At 45.0% G+C, this 19,439-nt stretch overlaps 1 pseudogene; it reads left to right on the forward strand.

Annotated features, from left to right (window-relative positions):
* The first annotated feature begins 570 nt into the window (after nt 1–570).
* On the forward strand, nt 571–14,779 carry LOC127630547 (multivesicular body subunit 12B-like; annotated as a pseudogene).
* The last annotated feature ends 4,660 nt before the right edge of the window (nt 14,780–19,439 follow it).

Consider the following 19,439-nt stretch of genomic DNA (forward strand, 5'->3'; position numbering starts at 1 on the left):
TTAGGAGGCTCATATACCTGACTATTAGTACAGTGATGATGCTATCACTCAGTTTCCAGTCACTGGAAGTAAAGTCCAGAATAAAAAATAAAAAAAAGAACTTTCATCATAGATTAATGGTAATTCTTGTTCTCCATTTCATTGCACCTGTGAATATGTTTATGGGCTTGTACATTTTTGTCTTTGTTTGCCATGCCCATTTTTAAACTGCATTGCACATGTACTTTTTAAAACAGCTTTACACTGATTACCATCTAGTTATGTCAAGCAGAGATGCAAAGGCATGGAAATACTTTGAGAGTCTTAATATATGTATTAGTGGTTTTTTTTTTATAATATGAAAATTAAACTAGAGACTAAAGTATTTCTAGTTGCTCCTTTGGTAATACATTTGCACCTTGTTAACATCTCTGAAGTGCATTGCATTTTCTTTCATTATTTTAGTCTTTATTTATTCCCAACACTTTTTTGTTAATGGGATGTGTGAGATGTTTTGTTTTAATGTAAAAATAAACCATTATAATTTAAAGAGTGTGTGTTCAATTTAAACTTTTCTCTCATGCAGTAAGGATGCCAGATATTCAGGACATCTAAAGACATCAGCCATCAGAGCTGAAGCCTGAAGCCATCACTGATAGGTGTGCTGGCATCCATGAAAGAACCTCCAACAGACTGCAAATTCGTGAGTGTGCAGCTGCCAAATATATGTGTGTTTTGGACTTCACAGTCTACTAATGAGAATCTATCTATCTATAGCTATCTATCTATCTATAGCTTTATTATTTTTAAACTATTAAACAATGAAGTGAAAATTATGTCTACTTAGATTTCTTTGAGGATCAGCTTGAAATTTAAATGATTTTCAATGATTCAGTTGATCCCATTTACAAAATCAGTCTGAATGATTCATGCAAGAATCTGACTGATCCAGATCTCGAGTTCAACTCACTGACACAGTGACCCCGTTTACACCTTTTATTAAAGGAATATTCTGGGTTTAATACAAGTTAAACTCAATAAACAGCATCTGTGGCCTCCTTTTCTTTAAAAAAAAGCAAAAATTTAGATTATAGGTGAGGCATGAGTAGGGCCAATTTTTGGAGGGTTTAAATGCAAAAATGTGAAGCTTATAATATATTTTTAATAATTATTCTGTTAAAACTATGTGAATTCTGTAAAGTTGTATAAATTGTAATTTTTACAGTCATTTTGGGGGTTTAGTGTTTGTTGACATTACATCGTCATGACAATGATGTTGTAAAATTGTGTGAAACTTTACACAGAGAAGGTTAGTAAGGGATTTTATACCATTAAAATCATTTTAACATAAATATTGTTTATGTCGTGTTGCTATATTTTTTAAAAAGTGTTTTAACGTTCAAAAACTGGCCCCCATTCACATCCATTGTAAGTGCCTCACTGTCACCTTGATTTTTGCTTTTTTGAGGGGCAATGCAAAATACAATTTTGTGGTAATCAATCTTATGCCTCAAATGCTGTCGATTAAGCTTAACTTGTATTGAACCCGGAAAATTCCTTTAAAAATGCATTTCGGTTGATACAATCATGAGTGTTCAGCATTAAATACAGGTGTAAATGGGGTGTAAAACATTTTTATGATGAGATCACAAAAAACACATATGCATTTAGTCAAAAATGCATGTGACCACATTGCATTTGAGCTGTAAGTGCAAATCTGTCCAATCAAATCCAGAGAGCAGTGAAGCACCACCCCTCACCTGTCGCCAATCGCTGCACTAAAACAAGAGTTTAAACTTTACCAGTTATGAGCAGCTTTAAAAAGGAAATAACCATCCGACCGGAACATTTTGTAAAAGCGACTGCATACACAAGCACGATAATTTCACAGATCTTCTTCAGTGTGTCTGAAATCAACATGCAGTGATACAGATGAGAAGCACGAATATTTATAGCGCCATTAATACCGGTGACTCCACTAAAATAACTGAATTCTGCTCAAAATGTTGCGTTTGTGCTTAGATTACATTTCAACTGTATCTTTCTTTATCTTTTATGATTCTTTTTGTGGTTTATTATCATGTAGTAACACTGACATTGTGATAGATGCATGTCATCATGAAATCAGAGCCCCTCCCCTAAAAAATCAACCAGGTGTAAACAATAATGAGTCTCACCCGATCACATTTGATAGAATCATCCGAGATGCATCTTAATGCCAGGTGTAAACGAGGTCTGTGATTCAGTGGCAGGGGTTAGCAGCCCACTGGAGGGGAGGATTATCAGTGAATAACAACTCAAATGTATGTCTGCTTCTCTAACAAATCTACCGTATTGCTTGATAAGACTAGATACTTTGTGTACAAGTCCCCCATGAGAACTTATTAGAAAACGTGCAACGAATGCATTTCTCCTTTCACGTTCCATGGAAAAGATAAAGTAATACTGGTTTGTAACAACATGAGGGAGAGTAAATGATCACAGAAGTTTCATTTTCAGGTGAACTGTTTCTTTAACAGATTAACGACAATTTTACTTAAAACCTCAAAAAGTTTTAATCGCTTCAATGCCCTCTTGCTGAATGCAGAAACATAACTTATTTATAAGGTTTACTTTGATGATAATGTTTCTTCCTCTGGCTGTCTCAGTGCCGTGATTCCTATGGCCTACCCTGAGGATACAGTTTAACAACTCTTTCAGAAGAGACCTCCAACAGAACCTGGCACCAGAGTGCCATGTTTGTTTAGGACTCAGATTGCACTGATACAAGGGTGGCTGATTCTCCTGGGCTTCTGCAACTCTCAGCAATCCCAGAGTGCTCAGAGGGGAAACTAGGACAAAAGGAGCAATGGCCTCTAGGAAAATGTTTTGTGTGTATGGGGGTGTGTATGTGGGTGTGCCAAAAAGAACCAGGGCGGAAAGAGAGAAGGGAAGTTTTGTGAATAAAACAAAGCACAAATCTAACACTCTATAAAAAAAAGAATCCTGCAATAGGCTTACGGGCAGCTCAAGTTCTTCCTCTCTGCTCTCCTTTTCTTCCTCCTCGAATTCTTTCTTCTCTCTCCCTCACTTCCCGTCCCACCCCACAATTCCCCAACTGCTGCCGTCTCCGGCGGGTTGTTTGTGGGTTGGCACGGCGCTTGAGTTCTGCCCACTGGCGCTGAGGATCCGGTGTGCAACACATGGCATCAGCGTGCTTTCAGAGGCCCTGTTCCGCTTGGCCTTTCACGCAGCAGGATGCAACTGTTTCACTTTGTTTGCGTAAACAAACATATTTATTTATTAACCATATGTACTGTACTTAACTAAATACAAACAACAATTGAAAGATATTTTAATGTGGTTTAGTAGCTGGTTTTAGCAAGAGGTCGTAACCTTTTTGTGACTATTTTCAACTGATTATCAACCCCTTTTACCAGTATTCATCTATACAGCTATTCTACAATCAAAAAAGTGTTTATTTATTAACAACTTTAAAATATTATAAATATAATGTAAAATGTAAATTATTTTAACTCTTTATTATCTACAGCTTTTAACAGTACTTGGTTTCACTTGGTTTGTGCAAACAAACACATTTTATTTATTAACAATGTTTTGTTTTGTTTTTGTTGCTACCAAAAGACCAGCATAAACCAGCATGAATTCCCACAGTGATGGGATGTCTCTTGCTAATTTGTCAAAGATCCTTGTTGGGACAGAAGCACGCTAGCATCCTACACTGGGGACCAGCATGCAGAATACCTGTGCTGGTGATCATCTACAGTATGCTGGTGTTTTCAGCAGGGTAGTTTGTAACTTAGATTATTTTAAACTCTGATTATCAACATCTTCTAACAGTTCTCATCCATCCAACAGGATTAATCTGCTTCACATGATTTGCACAAACAAACATGTTTATGTATTAGTCAACTTTACACAACCTTGGTTTGTTTATGTTTTTAGTAGATAGTTAAAACAGCAAGTTTCAAACAAAAACAATTTTAGGCTGATCATCAACAGCCTCTAAACATAGTACTCTGAAAGCAAAGCAGAAATGGCAGACTTGTTTTTAATTATCCCTTGATTAAGTATAAAGCTTTTCAGAGAAGAAATTGCTCCCCTCCCCTCTCGGTCTGCCAGTCCCAGTGCTGTGCAACTGTTTCCACATTCAGGGTGCATTCCCCGCCCCGGCTGTGCGGTGGCATACTGACTCCTTTGGTGCCTGGTTCCTCCCTGTTTGACTTTGGGCTTCACAGCTCCGGCTCTTTGTTTACACTGACAGGTGGAGCGGGGCACTGACCTGGAAAAAGTGGTCTGGACGGGTTGTCTTGTAAAGGGTGGAGGGAGATGGGGAGGAGGGGAGGATATTTGGGGTTGATGTATAGACTGCCTTAGCAAACGACTGCTGAAGGTGTAGCTGTGCCATGCACTTGCTGTCTCTGTCCTCTATGTCTGTTTCCCTGTGAGATATTCTGTCTTTTCTGCCTGTCAGAACTTCACAAGAGATATCTGCCATTGTTTGTACTATGGAATGGGATGGCCACGAGTACATGGAAGTGACAGCAATGATCAATCATGAAAACACAATCGCTGTATGACTTTTTGCAACTTCAAAACATGTGACATGGAAATAAACACAAACATGTCAAATATGGGACTTTTTCGTTTTGTGATAAGTTGTGTCATCATTTTCGGAGGTCCGATTTGTCAGACAGAAATTCAGCACTCAACACTGCAGAGAATCAGGGGTGTTCACACAGGACGTGTTCTTCCATCTAAAAATATCTTTAAATGATAGTTAACCCATAAATAAAAATGCTATCATCATTTACTGACCATCATGTCTTTCTAAACCTGAATACTTTTAATTTGTAAACATAAAAGGGGATGTAAAGCTAAATATTATCATTAGACACCACTCACCACTTTGAAAATAAATTATATGTGGAAGTGAATGGTGACTGAGACTGAACAATCTGCCTTTCATCTGCTTTATTGTTCCATGAAGAAAGAAAAAATAGTACTACTGCTTTGGAACAACCTGAGGGTGAGTAAATTATGACAGATTTTTTTATTTTGGTGTGAACTGTCCCTTTAATGGAGTGCCGCTGAATAGTACAGAATACCCTTTTTCAAGTTTACATTTTTTAAAGCTTATGCTGCGAGAGAAAAAATAAAAGAAGGTGGTGGTATTTTTACCCTATTTTTGGATCCTTCTCCACTTGTGTAGAGCTCTAATGAGATGGGGTGAGAGCTCAAGCAAGCCTTAATTAAGCCAAGTATGAATAGAGTGAGGCAAAAACAGGAAACACACAAACCGTCCATACATTAACTTGATCTCACCATAATGCACATTCTCCTCTCTATGTATTTCTTTTTTCTTATCACGTAGGTTGTACAAACAACAGATGGCTTCGACCCCAACTTGTGGAAGGACAGTATATTCAAATCCAAAGTCATGCACTATCTCTGCTTCTCCCGAGCCTCCTCCACCAAAAATGTAAGTGCAAACGTGGAAGTTTAACAATCAATGCAAGTTTTTATCAAAATTTCTTCACACACTGTCACAGACAGCGTTTGCCCCGTATGCTTCAGTCCCTCATTAGCGTTCTACTCAGATCTTTGATCACAACCTTCTTCAAAATATGTTCTATCCTTTAAAGTGAAGTACGTATCTATACAAAATGCAAATTCTACTCTCAATTTACGATGGTTTGAGATTGTTTTTACTTGATGTATGAAGTCCCAAAATGCTTGCATTTGAAAATGTGTTGATCTCCAGATCTCCCCAAGGAGTTTGGTTTATGATTATTCATAAATGCAGCTCGCTCGCAGTTAGCAGATTAATTTTACTCACTAAACCTGGTCCCTGTAGACGATCTGGATACCTCCCAACTATTCATCAAAAGATGGTGAAAACATCCCCAAAATTTCAAACTTTTGATTATGGGGATTCTTGCTTATGAAATTTGACACATCAAACACCTACCCCAATATGGCTTATAAAGGAGCACCTATTTTAAAAGCAACCGATGATTCCTCAGTGAATTGGAGCTGTTTGAACATTTACCTCACCTTCGGCTTAGTTAAACTGAGAATGAGTGCATTAAATGTGCAGGTATCTCAAAAGAGAAACTACAGGCAGCCCTGTCATGTTGTTCAGGTTATCGGTATTCATTTAAGGTGAACGATGCAAAGCCTGAGCTGCCCTATCTTTCACGCTCTTCCTCCATATGCTTATTTGTTGCCTTAGCTTATGTGGCAAATGTCTTTATATAAATACTCCTCGTTCTCGTATTCATTAATAATTAAAATCCCTCACAATATGTATTTATTGAACCTTACCATGTGTTAATAACTGGGTCTAGCCTGCTGATAAGTTGTCCATGGTGTTTGTGAGGGTGGCAAAAATAGATTGGCTAATAAGCCTGTTGTGGTAGATCATTATTATTATCTCAACAGTGCATCTGCTTTTCCTTTTACACTCAGCGATTAAACAAAATGCCTTCCCAGCCTCCATCACTCGAAACAGTAGTGCTACTTTAATAAATACATGGATTTGTCATACATTATGTGCAGGGTTTTATGTATCATACTAACATTCTGGTACTCTATAGACTAATATACATCACAGTATGTTGTGTTGTATGCAAGGCAGTAACCACCATAGACATTGATTGGTGCATGTCCCCCACAGTATTCAGAATATTGGTTGATGCAGTAAGTGTTGATAAAGGTTTTGTTCAACATGCAAGTGACAACCTCACTATCATAACTCACATACGTGTACACGTGGAGTCTTAAAATGTGTGTCTGCACTGTTTTGATGTCACTGACGCTAATAAAACATGACAGTGCCATCAACAATGGCTATTTTGTCTGTCAGTCAAAGTGGCCCCCACTGTAATTGTCAATGACAAAAACAGATTCTGCAGAATTAGCCAGTGAATTATGTGGTGGAAAGTAAACAGTTTGTGATTTATCATACTCAGGGTTGGAGGTAGATGGTCCTTTGTCGGGTCCTGATAGGAAAAATCTCTCCTGCTTATTTTATAAAGTGTAAAAAAAAGTGTAAGAAAAAATAAATCAGGCTTCATGCATAGTAATACCCTTCATCCATATGTGTACCCTCAAGTTAGAATAAAAAACTATGCATAAAAATGGTGTGTAATGGTAATAACTGCCAGGCAACAGTAGCGACTGCATTCAAATTGTCAGACTCATCACGTCACGCCACACTAGCCTTGTTTTTCAGGGCTTTCGCTGAATTATTGCTAGTTATTACTGCAAAAAAAAGAAACCATAATGAGCGCTGGCATGGAAGGCTGAGGGAAAAAGTAATACTGAAAATGTCAACTAAACAGCTCCTGATTGTTTTCAAGTACTCCTTGTTCTGAAGCACAGGCAATTTGGCCTGCCACCGACTGGCCTGAGCACAAGACTGCCATGTATGAAGGTGATGGCTAGTGCACAGGTGCTTGCATGCCTAAAAGAGGGCAGTGATTCAACAAATCTATGTGTGTGTGTGTGTCTCCAAAATACTTCAGTAGGTACTTCTACCAGCTGAACACCAGCTTTGCCAGACTGTAAGACCAGCTAGAGCAGCTGAAGACAAGCTTGGCCAGACTAGGATACTAGCTAGGGCAGCAGAAGACCAGCTTGTCCAGTATAGGAGACCAGCTAGAGCAGCTGAAGACCAGCTTGGTCAGACTTGGTGACGAACTAGAGCAGTTGAAGACCACCATGACCAAACTGAGAGACCAGATAGAGCAGCAGAATACCAGCTTGTCCAGACCAGGAGACAAGCTCGAGCACCTGAGGACCAGCAAGGCCAGACTTGGAGACCAGCTAGGACAGCTGAAGACCAGCATGACCAGTCTCAGAGGCAAGCTAAAGCAGCTGAAGATCAGCTTGGCCAGACTGAAAGACCAGCTAAAGCAGCTGAAAACCAGCTTGGCCAGACTGAGAGAACAGCTAGAGTGGCTGAAGACAAGCTTGACCAAACTTGGAGACCAGTTTGGCCAGACTGGAAGACCAGCTAGACCAACCTTGCCACACTGGGTGAGCAGCTAGACCAGCTGAAAATCAGCAAAGCAGCTTAGGCTGGTTTAAGATACTCTGTTTTTCAGCAGGATAAGTGCAAATCATATTGTGGAACGGACCATGGAAGGGACGGAAACAGGCGTCAGCTTAAGAGGTAAGCTTTATTTCACTCAATTTATAAATATGTCTATGACAGAGAGGTATTTGTGGCCTTGTTGTCGGGCTCTCTCTCTCGATGCTTTGTGGCTGCTGGCTTTTATCTGCTCTCCTCACGCTGCTGCAATTAGACACAGGTGTTAGGCTTAATTTTAGCTCAGGTGTAAGCGCCCTTACCGCTTTTCTCTCCCGGACGGGCGCTTGACCACGCCCCCGCTGCCACATACTCCCACCGCCCGACTCAGGCCGGGGCGTCATCCGGCCTGCCTACCACCCCCCATTTCTGGAGAGGAAGTCAGCGGCAGCCATCTGCACCCCGGTCTGTGGACCACCTTGAACTTAAAAGGCTGGAGTGCCAGATACCAACGGGTGATCCGGGCGTTAGTATCTTTAATGCGGTGGAGCCACTGCAGTGGGGCATGATCCGAGCAGAGGGTGAAGGCCCGCCCCAGCAGGTAGTAACGGAGGGTGAGGACCGCCCACTTGATGGCCAGACACTCCTTCTCTATGGTGCTGTACTTGGTCTCCCTCAAGGAGAGCTTCCGGCTAATGTACAGCAACGGGCGCTCCTCTCCCTCCACCACCTGCGAGAGTACGGCCCCCAGCCCTCTGTCTGAAGCGTCCATCTGTAATACAAAGGGGAGAGAGAAGTTAGGTGTATGCAAAAGCGGCCCCCCACAAAGTGCAGCTTTAACTGAGTAAACGCCTGTTGACACTGCTCCGACCATTGGACCGGATCTGGAGCCCCCTTTTTAGTGAGGTCAGTCAGCGGGCTGGTGACATCCGAATAATTAGGCACAAACCGTCTGTAATAGCCAGCCAGCCCCAGGAACTGCCTCACCCCCTTTTTGGTCTTGGGTCTAGGGCAAGTCGCAATCGCCGCGGTCTTATCAATTTGGGGACGCACCTGGCCATGACCCAAGTGGAACCCCAGATACCGTACCTCCACACGCCTAATCGCGCACTCCTTAGGGTTTGCTGTGAGCCCCGCCCGCCGCAGCAATCTCAGGACGGCCCTCAGATGTTGCATGTGCCGCTGCCAATCATTGCTATAAATGATAATATCATCTAAATAGGCAGCGGCATACGCGGTGTGAGGTCTGAGGATCCGATCCATGAGTCGCTGAAATGTGGCCGGAGCCCCAAACAAACCGAAAGGAAGCGTCACAAATTGGTGTAATCCAAACGGTGTCGTGAAGGCTGTTTTCTCACCGGACATTGGTGTCAAGAGGATCTGCCAATGACCCTTTGTTAAATCCAAGGTCGAATAAAACCAAGCCGTACCTAACCGATCGAGCAGTTCATCAACACGGGGCATTGGGTACACATCAAATTTAGACACCGCGTTGACTGTTCTGTAATCCACACAGAAATGAACAGACCCGTCGCTCTTCGGAACAAGAACAACCGGGCTGGACCAATCACTGTGGGATTCCTCTATTACGCCCATATCAAGCATCGCATCTAATTCCTACCGAACTATTTTCTTTTTGTGTTCGGGTAAACGATAGGGGCGGCTACGTACCACCACGCCCGGTTCGGTCTCGATGTGGTGCTGTATGACGTTGGTACGGCCCGGTAGAGGAGAAAACACGTCTGCAAATTCCATTTGTAAATCGGAAACCTCTGTGAGTTGACGCGGTGAGAGGTGGTCTCCACAAGTAACCGGGGTGTTGAGATTGCGAGCTTTGTTTACCTCCGGTCCGAGCTCCACCCTCTCCGGAACTACCGTGGCCAACGTCACAGAGGCCGCCTCTTCTCTCCACAATTTCAGGAGGTTGAGGTGATATATTTGACGTGCGCCCCCTCTATCTGTACGTTTAACCTCATAATCGAGATCCCCAACTCGTCGTGTGACCTCAAAGGGTCCTTGCCACTTGGCGAGTAATTTAGAGCTCGATGTTGGGAGCAATACAAGTACCTTATCTCAAGGTGCAAATTCCCGTAGCCGAGCACCCCTGTCATACAGCCGGCATTGGCGTTCTTGAGCCTGGAGCAAATTCTCCTGTGTTAGTCGCCCCAGTGTGTGGAGTTTTGCTCTAAGATCAAGAACGTACTGAATTTCATTTTTGCTATTAGAAGGTCCCTCCTCGCAAGCTTCGCAGATGACGTCGAGGACCCCGCGTGGGCGTCACCCATACAGCAGCTCAAACGAGGAGAACCCTGTGGAGGCTTGTGGGACCTCTCGTACTGCAAGCAACAGGGGGTCCAGCCACTTATCCCAATTTCTAGCGTCATTGTGTACGAATTTACGAATCATGTTCTTGAGCGTTTTATTAAACCGTTCCACTAGGCCATCAGTCTGCTGATGGTAAACGCTAGTTCGAATCGATTTAACACCCAGTAGTTCATAAAGTTCGCGGAGTGTTCGTGACATAAAAGTCGTGCCTTGATCGGTGAGGATTTCTTTCGGAATCCCCACCCGGGAGATTATCTTGAAGAGTGCCCCTGCAACACTGCGTGCGGAGATGTTGCTCAGAGCCACTGCTTCCGGATATCGCATCACGTAATCTACTAGGACTAACACGAAGCGATGCCCGCGTGCTGTCCGTTCTAATGGCCCGACGAGGTCCATCCCAATTCTTTCGAAGGGGACCTCGATCAATGGTAGAGGGTGCAATGGCGCTTTTGGGGTGGCCGGTGGGTTTACCAGCTGACATTCACGGCACGCCGAACACCACCTGCGGACGTCACCGCCAATGCCCGGCCAATAGAAACGGGCTATTAGATGGAGAAGTGTTTTTCGTTCCCCTAGGTGACCGGCCATAGGATTATAGTGAGCCGCCTGGAAAATCATTTCCCGGTGGCTCCGTGGAATCAACAATTGTGTCACCTCCTCCTTTGTTTGAGCGTCCTGCGTCACTCTGTACAACCGATCTTTAATATGCAAAAAATATGGATATGAAATGGCGACACAGTTGTTGACCATCGACTACTCTCACTTGGTCAAAAGCGTGCTTAAGGGTTTCATCCCACGACTGCTCCAAGGGGAAGTCCCCCTCCGGGAATTCCCTGAGAGGAGGGGCGACAACCTCGCCCCTTCCCTCATCATTCGGAGCAGCCGAGAACGGCCCCGGCTCCGCCTCCCCCGCCAAAGCATCGCACATCACACACCTCTTCACTTTCAAGCAGGACCCATCCGCACAAACTCCCTCCAATAAATTTCTAAAATTTGGCCAATCAGTACCCAAAATTAGCGGATGGGTGAGGCGGGAACTAACCACTGCCTCCACACTATGTTTTTCTCCCCGGAATTTGATCGCCAAAGTCACCATGGGATACTTGTGAATATCCCCATGCACACACCTCACCCTCACCCGTTTAGCTGAGCCCAAAGCCCCGGGTTGAACCAAGCGTTGGTGGATGGTGGTCTGGTGACAGCCGGTATCCAACAAAGCTTGGTATGTACCCCCCTGAATCCTTACCGGAATACGATACGCTCCAGCCCGATCGGGGGCAGCCTGCGGGACATCGGAGACCCGCACCACCATCCCTACTTCCATCAGCAGACACTGATCCCGGAAGTGGTCCGGGTCTCCGCACCTCCAGCAGACCTGCCCAGGTGCCACGGCCGCACCTGTGCTGGTGGGCACCCCCACCTGAGGAGGAGAGCGGCTGAAGGACGGGGAAGGGGTAGGCGGGCTCTCCCACGGCCGGGAAGTTGGTCTCACGAATCCTCCACGCCTGCGCGGGGCAGGAACGGACCCTGGGGAGAGAGCAGAGCGAGAGGGAAGAGGGGAGGGGAAAAAAACAGGGGAAGACACAGGGGAAGGGGAGAGAGAGGAGGAGGGCTCATCCGCCCTCGGTATCGCCGCCAAGTGGTCCTCTGCGAGCTGGACAGCTGCCTCCAGCGACGCCGGGCGGTGGCACTGGACCCACTCCGCCGTTCTCCTGGGCAGCCGTTGTGCGAATTGCTCCAGCACCACCTGATGACTCCCTCGACGTTGCGGTCCCCCGTGAGCAGCCACCGCTGACAGGCGTCCCGGAGCCGATGAGCAAACGCGAATGGGCGATCGGACTTCTCTAGCTTCATGCTCCGGAAGAGCTGGCGATTCTCTTCCGGGCTCCGACCGACCCGTTGCAGAATGGCCCTCTTCAGGTCAGAGTAAGCCAGGAGGTTTGTCGCCGGCAGTTGTTGTGCCGCGAGTTGGGCTTCCCCGGACAGGAGAGGAATTAGGCGGGCTGCCCACTGTTCGGGCGGCCAGCCCCAGATTTCTGCCGTCCGCTCGAACAAGTCGAGGAAGGCCTCAGGATCATCTGCTGCCCCCATCTTCTGTAATGTGGGTGGGGGTAGCGTAGCGTGGGTGTCCGGGGTCGCGGCTGGGGCCGACGCAGTCTCCTGGCTGAGGAGGCTCCGGATAGCGAGTCGGTCCTCTGCCTGAGCCCGCATGATCTCGAAAAAACGTCGATCTTTATCCTGCCGGAGCTCAAGCAGGGTTTGTTGGTGGCCTTGATGGAGAGTAGCGAGGGACTGGAGGACTTCCGCCAGCTGGGAGGACTCTATGGGGCGACTCTGTTCCATAATTTGAAAAAAGGTGTTCCTTCTATTCCCGGGTTTCGGCACCAGTGTGGAACGGACCAAGGAAGGGACGGAAACAGGAGTCAGCTTAAGAGGTAAGCTTTATTTCACTCAATTTATAAATATGTCTATGACAGAGAGGTATTCTTGGCCTTGTTGTCGGGCTCTCTCTCTCGATGCTTTTTGGCTGCTGGCTTTTATCCGCTCTCCTCACGCTACTGCAATTAGACACAGGTGTTAGGCTTAATTTTAGCTCAGGTGTAAGCGCCCTTACCACTTTTCTCTCCCGGACGGGCGCTTGACCACGCCCCCGCTGCCACACATATATAATTGAATATGGCTATTTAAAAATAAATCCAATTTAAATGTAATGCCCGGTTCCTGATACAATCGTAACCCAGCAAAGCTCATTCTTAACGTCATTCTTAACGTCGTTCTTCTAATCATTATAATATCACAAAATTCTGTGGCATAAGCAATTATGCAACTTAACAGCGGAAATTAAGTTGATTGACTTGAAGGACTGTTTCCCAGACAGCTTCATTCCAATCCAAAACACTATGGATACCCGTCACCACAGTTTTCTTAAGAAAAGTATTTCTTCCCTCTTTTCTTGCATCCTGATCCATGGATCTATCTCATGCTCCCTCTCTCTATCTTCTTTTCTCTGTAGTCGTCCTGAGGGACTGCTCCGACAGAGGTTGTGAATGTGAATGTTTCAAAGGCTCAGATTTAGCTTAATTTATGATAGTGCGAGAGAGTAAAATAAACATTTTGCCTTGAGGTAGGAGGAGAGGAGAACGATGAGTCATTGTTTATCTCTGCCAGAACCCAGCTTTTCTTTATGACGTGCTTATTTATTTATGTATTTATTTGTGCAGAGCGGGACTGGATGGTGGTTATCTAATATTAATGAAATGCATTCCCTTGATGGTTTAGTGCTATGTATTTCTCTCCTTCTCATCTCCTCTTTTCTCCTCTTACCGTGCCTTTGAGAATGTAATATTATTTTGGCTTTGGGAGTGAGGGCAGCATGTTTATTATTTTCATTATTATTGCATTTACACAGCCCTCGCCCGGTGCAAAATGAATGGGATGGGCTCCCAAGTAATATGGCAAGACTGGTCGTGGGATCTAGAGGAATGACTAAAAAGAAGATGGAGTCTTATTGGCCTGTGTTTTGATGCAACAGTTTATTGTAGTAAAGCCATGTTTAATAGATGCCTCAGCCACTATATAGCCATTTCACCCTCAATCAAGTCCATTACATTCTTCTCACAAATTCAAAACTGAAGATTCCTTACTAGCTTGCAGTGAAACCCATTTTTATGTAATTATAATGGGCTTTCATATACTGATATGATGCTTCAAGGCTTGGCGCATATACATTGCTTTTATAAGGTGTTCAAATATTTATGTATACTGTATATTTAGTCTGTCTGTCTAAATAAATGTTTAGGAAATAGGTATTTTTTTTATAAGGCTTCCCGAGGACAAATCGGTCAGAAATGTTTTTTTCTTTTTCGGGAGAACAAATGCATAATGTAGGTTTCAGATAATGCACATGCCATTATATCTTTGTCATTAGACAGTAAAGCAAAGTATATATTTATACTTGGGTGTAAATGAAATTAGACTACTGATAAATGAAAGACATAATCAGGGCTATTTATGTAATCTTTCTTTCCTTCTCAGTGGGGCAGGCTTTGAGTAAGTAGAGACTGTGTGTGAAGTTGATCCTCAGACACAGTGCTAAAACAGCTATATGTGATGTGGTTATACAGGGGAAATTCAAGCAAAGCCTTGCTAATTACACAAGATTTTATATCATTGGTAAAACTGAGCATCACAAATCTGTTTTTTAAGATTATCTGTTTGCGTTTGATGCAGAAGTTTGGTTACTATTTCCTAGAAAGAAAAAAAGTACAAAATTAAATATCCCGAATCCATGTTTATCACGCTGTCTGAATAATATTTTTTTTAGCCAAAATGGAGGTGTTTTTAACCAACTCGTGTTCCCCTAGTGCTCCTCAGTGTATGCGGCCTGCTGCAGGCATCATCGAAGCTCACTTCACTGGCTTACATTCCAACAACTTTTAAAGCCACCCCTGATGTTCCTTAGTAACATTAGATAGAATTTGGCAATAGGGCTGCAACTACCGATTATTTTAGTAATCGATTAATCTAACGATTATTAGAATGTTTTTTCTAACAATTAATCTTTAGCTCTTAACCTATTATTCAGCTTGTACCTTAACTTAAAAGGTTGTAATTAATGTATATACTAATGATAAAGAGGAGAAAATCATATTTTTAAATACCTCTAAATGATAGTCACTGTATTAAAGGAAAGAAATTCTGCCGTATAGCCGTATAGCTCCTAAATTAAATGTACTTTATTTTAAAGGAGTTTTTGATATTTATATTGGACAACAAACCAAAACAACAACAAATATAAAAAAAAGGATTTAGTTACAGTGTAGATAATGGGCAAAGACCACAATCTCATCTTTTTGTTCAAATCGATCAATCTTTAACTCTCAAAAAACAAACTCTCTCTTCTTTATAGAGCTGCATATCACAGATTTTATTCACAATAAGATACTCACAACAACATATATGTATTATGATTCATTTCGTGGCGAGCCATCACATTATAATCTATTGACGTTAACATTGAATTTCATCGCTATTTGGCAAACAATATCATATTTTTATCACCATATATACAGTGAGCATACAGTATGTTTAGGGCCACTGGATAGGCTGGCTCCTACAGCATGTGTTCGTTTCTCAATGGTGCTTTTCATCTGACAGATTTACTGTATATTTATGATAATTAAACTAAAGTTGGTGTTGTGCACAGAGAGCTGAAAAGATTGGGGATTTGGTATCAGCTGGGAAAGGTCAGAAATGTACAGGAAAAAGCACACAAAACTCCCTCTGTCTCTACAATCACTCCTGATTTTGCCAGGTGAGACACTTCCCTAATAAGAATTCAGTTTAGAATAGAGAATCTTGATTTTTCAGCCAAAGTAAATTTGATACTCTATAAAACAGTGTGTGATTAATTGATGTCTGTGTGTGTGTGTGTGTGTGTGTGTGTGTGTGTGTGTGTGTGTGTGTGTAGCGTGTATTTATCACTTTGTGGGGACCAAATGTCCCCATAAGGATAGTAAAACCCGAAATTTTTGACCTTGTGGGGACATTTTGTTGGTCCCCATGAGGAAAAAAGCTTATAAATCATACTAAATTATGTTTTTTGAAAATTTAAAAATGCAGAATGTTTTCTGTGAGGGTTAGGTTTAGGGGTAGGGTTAGGTTTAGGGGATAGAATATAAAGTTTGTACAGTATAAAAACCATTATGTCTATGGAAAGTCCCCATAAAACATGGAAACACAACATGTGTGTGTGTGTGTGTGTGTGGTGAAGAGCTAAGTCTATTGTCTGCCCTGACACATAAACAGACCCAACAGCCATGCACACAAACACACACAGCCTGCTTGAGTGCCTGAAGGGAAGAAGACAGAGAGAGGTGTGACTTTGTACCTCTCAAACTCAAACATGTAAATTATTGATGAGCAGGATGTAGTGGGGTTCTCTTACGAGAGGTTCTCTCGTATTGCGTAAGCTAGCTTACGCTACGGGAAAGATTCATCTTTTCTGAGATATTGAAGCCAAAAAATTATCCTTAATTTTTGTATCCATTGTCAATGCAGTGCGGCAGCTGCAGACCTTGAGTGGGCTAGCTAGCGAGCTCATAGGTTGCTCTGCGGCTGAACGAGTCAATGAAGGCGCCCACGAATGCGTGCGCGCGCCCATTCTCTGGCCGCTCTGTCACACGACCAGCCCTATGTGTAGAAAATGTGCCCACAATCCAGTGTTCACCTCTACACACAAGCACTACATGTCTCGTGTCCCCACCAGAGCACGCTCACATAAAGCGGTTACGAACCGCTCGAGTGTTAGAGTCAATAAATGCGCCCACGAATACGTGCGCGTGCCCATTCTCTGCCCGCTCTGTTACACGGCCAGCAAACATTCCTCTGTGTGTAAGTCCCGTGTCCATGACTATGCTTACGCATCAAGTAACAGATGTGACTCTTTCCCCATTCATTCCAATCGGGAAGTCACTCACAAAACAGCCTGTTCATGCTGTCTGCGAGCAATCATGCATAAACACACTAAACGCGCTCACACATTTTGTTCAGCGCTCTGTGTGCGGCAATCAGAGCGAATTGGCCATTCACCCTCTAGCGTTACGCTTCAAAGCGTGGGAAGCTATTCCAGGGATATCCAAGTGGGTGTTAAGCACAATACAACAGGGCTATTTGCTACAGTTCGATCGCCGCCCTCCTCGCTTCAGAGCGCGGCTCGAAACCACTGTGAACACGGAAGCAGCGTGCATGCTTCGTTCAGAAATAGCAAGCCTTCTGTGCAAAAGGGCCATAGAGGGCCGTGTTCAGCGACTAGCCGCAGATGAACAGCCTCACGCCTCTGAAGAAATTCCAGAGAGTGCTAGGTTACATGGCCTCAGCCGCAGCAGTACTTCAGCTGGGTATACTGCACATGCGCCCGCTTCAGCATTGGCTAAACACCCGCGCGTCTCGCCGGGCTTGGGCCACAGGCCGCCAGCCCATCAAGGTGACTCAGACCTGTATATCAGCTCTGCAGCCCTGGACAGTGGCTGAATGGTATCAGCGGGGAGTGACAATGGGAGCTGTATCTCGCCGAAAAGTTCATCTCGACAGACGCGTCCAACACGGGTTGGGGCGCGGTCTGCGAGGGCTCTCCGGTTTTCGGCCTATGGTCAGTTCAGGAAAAGCTCCTTCACATAAATTGTCTGGAAATAATAGCGGTCGAGTACGCGCTGCGGCGCTTTCTCCCGGTCATTCAGGGTCACCACGTACTGGTCCGTTCGGACAACAGATCTGTGGTATCCTACCTAAACTGTCAGGGCGGTGTCAGATCCAGGAACCTCTTCCATCTGACGAAACGCATACTGAGTTGGTCCCAGTGCCACCTGCGCCGCTGAGGGCGACGCGACGTGCCAGGCCACCTGAACGACGGCCCGGACAGACTGTCCAGAGACAATATTCCCCAGGGGAATGGTCCCTGCACGCTCAAACAGTCCAGACGTTATGGCACCTATTCGGCAGAGCAGAGATAGACCTCTTTGCGTCCAAAGAGAACTCTCACTGCCCAATATTTTTCTCGAAGCGAGGACGCGCTGGCCCAGGACTGGCCCAGACGCCCGCTTTACGCCTTCCCTCCCGTCTCGCTATTGCCACAGGTAATGCAGAGGATCAGGGAAGCGCATCACTCGGTGCTCCTCATAGCCCCGCGTTGGGAGAATCAGACATGGTTCCCGGAGCTTACGCAGCTGTCACTGACAGCGCCATGGCCCATCCCAGTGAGAGCAGATCTCCTCTCTCAAGCTCGCGGCACAATCTGGCATCCCCACCCAGCTGCTGGCGCTGCATGCGTGGGTGATCAACGACTACCCGTCGCTCTGCCAGAAGGAGTAATAAACACCATCATACACGCTAGAGCCCCTTCCACGAGAAGACTCTATGCGTCAAAATGGTCTGTGTTCTCAAAATGGTGCACCGACAGAGAACTGGACCCGCGGACATGTGGGGTGTCGTCGCTGCTCGTATTTCTACAAGAGCTGCTGGATAAGGGCAGATCCCCATCCACGCTCAAAGTGTATGTGGCGGCCGTTGCGGCGTTCGCTGAACCCCTGCATGGCCAGTCATGGGGTAAAAACGAGCTGGTCATCCGCTTCCTCAGGGGAGCTAGAAGGATGAACCCCGCGCCCCCATCGGTTCCTATCTGGGATCTTTCTATAGTTCTCGAAACTATGAAAGCCCCCTTTCGAACCACTTCAATCCGTGGATTTGAAATACCTTTCACTCAAAACCGTTTTTCTGACTGCCCTGTCATCAGTCAAACGTGTGGGAGACCTTCCACGCTGTCTGTCAGCCTGCGTGTCTTGAGTTTGGACCAAGTGACTCCAAGGTCATTTTAAAGCCTAGACACGGCTATGTTCCCAAGGTGATCGGTACTCCTTTCAGAGCACAGGTCATTTCCCTATTGGCGCTGCCAGCACCGATAGCTGAACGCGACGCCAATCTTCTTTGCCCGGTCAGAGCACTGAGATTGAATACTGCGCGCTCCGCCGATTTCAGACGCTCTGAGCAGCTTTCGTTTCGCTCGAGGGCGCACCAAAGGTCTCGCGCCTCGAAACAGACACTATCTAGATGGATAGTGGACGCTATTGCTGCTGCATACGCGTCAAAAGACCTGCCATGCCCGTTGGGCATTAGGGCTCACTCCACTAGAGGCATGGCATCCTCGTGGGCATGGTCCAGCGGGATTTCCATTCACGACATATGTGTGGCAGCGGGATGGACTTCCCCTCCACCTTTGTCAGATTTTACAATATGGAAGTGCCCGCTCTGCAGGCAAAACTACTAGCGGTTTAATACGCTACAGCTCCCCTGGTGAGCTGCACTGATGGGACACATTCCACACAGACCGGCACTGCCGCTCTGTCGTTCCCTTCCCACTATGTGCTTATGTATTACACAATCAATGACCCGCATTCTTGCCGGCCAAATATTATTTCCCCACTCATAAGGGCTCCCCGGGTCCCCCTTAATTCCCTGGGGCTCATACAGTGGATGCTTGGCGCGCACGGCGTTGACAATGGGTTCCCGTAGCGTAAGCTAGCTTACGCAATACTGAGAGAACCTC

This window comes from Xyrauchen texanus, chromosome 37 (assembly GCF_025860055.1).
Source record: "Xyrauchen texanus isolate HMW12.3.18 chromosome 37, RBS_HiC_50CHRs, whole genome shotgun sequence".
NCBI lineage: Eukaryota > Metazoa > Chordata > Actinopteri > Cypriniformes > Catostomidae > Xyrauchen > Xyrauchen texanus.